The sequence below is a fragment of the Rhea americana genome, unplaced genomic scaffold, assembly GCF_003343005.1.
Source record: "Rhea americana isolate MKP2758 unplaced genomic scaffold, rheAme1 scaffold_8, whole genome shotgun sequence".
In the NCBI taxonomy this organism is placed as follows: Eukaryota; Metazoa; Chordata; class Aves; order Rheiformes; family Rheidae; genus Rhea; species Rhea americana.
In genome coordinates, this window is record NW_028186978.1 from 5208958 (window position 1) to 5212607 (window position 3650).

Below are 3650 nucleotides of genomic sequence, written 5' to 3' on the forward strand. Positions count from 1 at the left end.
AATACCTTTTTGTCCTCTAAAGGAAGGTGTTTGCCACCCTTTTTCATGATGCCTAGAATATTACTTGTGACATTTCCGATGGTATCTATGGTGAATGCGAGAGGACTGACGGTGAGGCGTGCCACCTTTGGTCACTCATAGTCATAAATCAAATATGGCAGTGTGCATGCTCAAGTCTGTAAAAGGTGTTGTTTCCATCATACTTAAAAGAGCAGAGGCCTACAGATTTGAGTGGTTTGGCATGTGCATTTAAGTGATAAGGGATTTTAACATTCTGGGAAAATATTTTTTAGCTGCCAGAAAAATACTTTGTCCTTTTTGCTTAGCAGTGTCTAATTCTTCTGCTTTGCTTTTGCATTTTAAGCAGTACTTTAATACCTGTTGAATTTTGACTRATGTTGGCCTGATTCTTCTCCCACTGGTGCTAATGGGATAGATGGACGGAAATACTTMCCTCTAAGCAGAGCCTGGATCCTCATCCAAGGCATGTCACTTTGTTCAAGAGAATTTATGCCTTATTTTCCCCTCTAATACTGCAATGTCTTGAGATTGGGTCTCATGAGCCCTGAAGACCATAAGCTAGAGAAGTTTCAGTTTTGCATGTTTTAAGTATCTGGTTCTTGATCAGTTTGACTTTAGGCTGATGATGTCTAAGGACTAGCCAAATTGGAGAGCTTTTGGCACTCTTTCCTGGCAGACAGTGAGAGCTGTGTAGAGTTTCAGGCTATTGCGTTGAGATGAACGCTCTTCGTTCCAGCRGTTCGGGCAGTGCTTCTTTAAGGTTGATGTATATCCAAGAACTAAGTCAAACTGCTTGTCTGACAAGGTAAAACTGGAGACTGAATTTGACTGCTGAAATACTGAGGTAAAGACATCCCTTGCTTGAAAACATTCACTCTTTAGTTGTGAAAAACAGTGCAAYTTTGTAGCAAGAATATCATTCCTGCTATAAAGAAACTGCAAAATACTAAGCAAAACTACCTGAAGCTGTAGATTTATTGACCTTGTTATTTTTTTTGTTGTTGTTTTTTCTGTTTTTTTGTTTTCCGAAACAGCCTGGAGTGTGTTGTGAGGGAGGGTAGCTCTGCTTGGACTCAAAATGTGCCTAACAGTTGCTTACTGACTGCAGTGTGTTCGCTAGAGGACAGCGTTCAGAAATGCACAGCCTTGTGCGGGAAGCAGAAGCATTGCTAYGGAAGACCGCTAATGCCTTTGTGTGATGAAACACGGGTACTGAGGGTTGGTGGGGTTTTTTTTTGTTTGATTGTTTGTTTGTTTTTTTGTTTTTTGAGGAGGTGAAGCAATACTTAGAGGTTGCTATTAAATTCCCTTAATTTGAAAGATGCTCCTCGGGCCGCTCCGCTGCAGCCACRACACGTCCCGCGCGGGAGGCTGCGAGGGCCACGGCTGCTAGCGGTGGTATTCTCGGTGCTGGCTGCAAGGAAGCGTTTGCTCACCTGGGAGAGAGCGAGCACGGTGGCTGCACGTGCCCTGGGATGGCCAGGCATCAGGAACTGATCTTCGTTCACTTGCGGTTCAGCTCTTCTTTGACTGCAGATACCTAAGACAGGAAAACGCTTGCATGACCTTGAGTCAGTGCCGGGCCATGACATTTTGCTATGTTGTCTTGTTAGTGCTTTTGTCTACATGTGTCACTGCTTTTCCTTGGAAGACCATCTATGAGATTGTTTAAAAAATCATAAACGTTGAGAATAGCAACCTGGCAGCCTGTGCTGGCGCAGGCTTGAATTGCAGATATTTGGGTTTTTTTTGCCCCTACCATGTCACAGTAGCCACAGTTTAATAGACATTAAGTTCCTGGCAGGATTCACAAAAGTGTCTGATTAGGTTAGGCTCCTAGCTCCTGTTGCTGGAGGGTTTTTTGTTTTTTGGGAGGTTTTGAGTTTATTTTGTTTTGGTTTTTTTTGTTTTGTTTTGGGATTTTGGGGGGGGTTTTGGTTGGTTTGTTGGATTTTTAGTATTTTTCCAAAGTACCTTCAGCTGCATTCCCCACTTTCAGCAATCTGACCTTACCACTACMACAAAAACTAGGAAGAGCTGGGGAGGCGAAAGCTGTCTGTACCCTGGTTTAAGCTGCTGAAGTGTGAGATCATTCCCCTCTCCCATCAGAGGTGCCTCGGTCGGCRGGGGAAGCGAAGCCCCGCAGCTCCTCTGCAACGCAAGAGGCTGTGCATCTCCTGGTACTCTGCGCTGAGCTGGGGCTTTTGGAGTTGAAATGGGGAAACTTTCTTGAAAATGTAAGTTTCTAGATTCTCTTGATTAGAAAGAGCTTTTTTTTYCTTTTGTCTTTAAATTTACTTGATTGCCTGAAATACACCCAGTTATAATTTTTGTCAAGGTTCTGATGCTTTAGTGTATTTCAATAAAAACCAGAAAATATTTGTGGCTAAGGATTACTTTTTGTGCATTTCCTGTTGAGCTCTTCAAAAGCATCAGGATGTTTTGTTCCAACGTCTTTCTTTAATGTAAAAGTTCAGGGGTTTTTAGCTCAAAAGTGGCACTCTTAACTTGAAATTAATGTATAGTAAGACAAGTCAGAACCAACAAAAGGAAACAATTTTGAAGGGAAATCTTTAGTTATCTTCTGCTATTCCATTTCTTCCCAGGCTATTCTTTTTCCTTCCCCGCTGCCAACTTCAAGGCGGTAACTAGAGAAGCTGGAGTATGTTGTAAAGAGCAGGTTTGGAGACTAGCTGTAGAAGCAGACATCTCATCTGCAAAGATGCGAGAGCGGTGCTGCTGTTAGCTGCTCCAAAAGTCAGCTGGCGGTGCCAGGAGGACGCTGACTCAGAAACCTTCAAAGCCCACGTTCAGGCTGAACGTAATGTGTAGCTTTAGGTCTGTGCTCCTTTTCAAGAGCTTCAAGTCTGCATCACTGAGAGCAARCAACGAGTATATGAAGCAGTAAAATGAAGAATAACTGGCATCTCRCTAGGGTGAAACAGCCACTCACAGCTGTAGCCAAGAACACGACAAAAGCGAGAGAATTCAGAATTCACGTCATCCCTTTGCACCTTTCCCTCCAAACCTAGCTGAAGCAGTTGCTTGGCAACTGGGGAGCACAGGAGGAAGGGACATTGTGGAAAGGAATTTATATTATAAAAGGAATTTGTGTTATAATAGAAAATTCATGTGCACTCTATTTATATATATATATATATATATATATATATGTGTGTGTGTGTGTATTTATATATACACACACACACACACACACACACACACTGTGTATACATCTGTAAGTAACTAAATATGCTTGTATACCATATATATTTATATATGCAAGTAAAGTTACATATGTAAGTAAATGCATATGTACATAAAAGTAACTCAGTATGCATATATGTGTATATTTAGTTACCCACAGATGGCAATGAACTCAATGCTCTCTCTTACCATTACAAAATTGGCGGCTTTCATCTTTGGTTGTAAGAGCTGGCTGTGGAGCAGGAGATGTCTCTGACCTGAAGATAGTAAGCATTTTTGAAAATCGAAGTTGAATAAATTAGTGTTTCAAAAATTCGTTTTCGATGTTAAGATAAAAGATGTTAATGTGAATTACTGTTGCAGACGATGAGATGAAGAATGGACCGCTGGACACTTAACAGCTCTGGTTTCTAGGATAAAAT

At 41.6% G+C, this 3650-nt stretch overlaps 1 long non-coding RNA gene across 1 annotated transcript; it reads left to right on the forward strand.

Moving 5' to 3' along the window:
• Positions 1–1201: 1201 nt before the first annotated feature.
• LOC146585525 (uncharacterized) lies at positions 1202–2796 on the forward strand. The gene is made up of 3 exons (XR_014897993.1): positions 1202–1230; positions 2021–2258; positions 2628–2796. It is a non-coding gene; the product is annotated as an uncharacterized LOC146585525 (long non-coding RNA).
• The last annotated feature ends 854 nt before the right edge of the window (positions 2797–3650 follow it).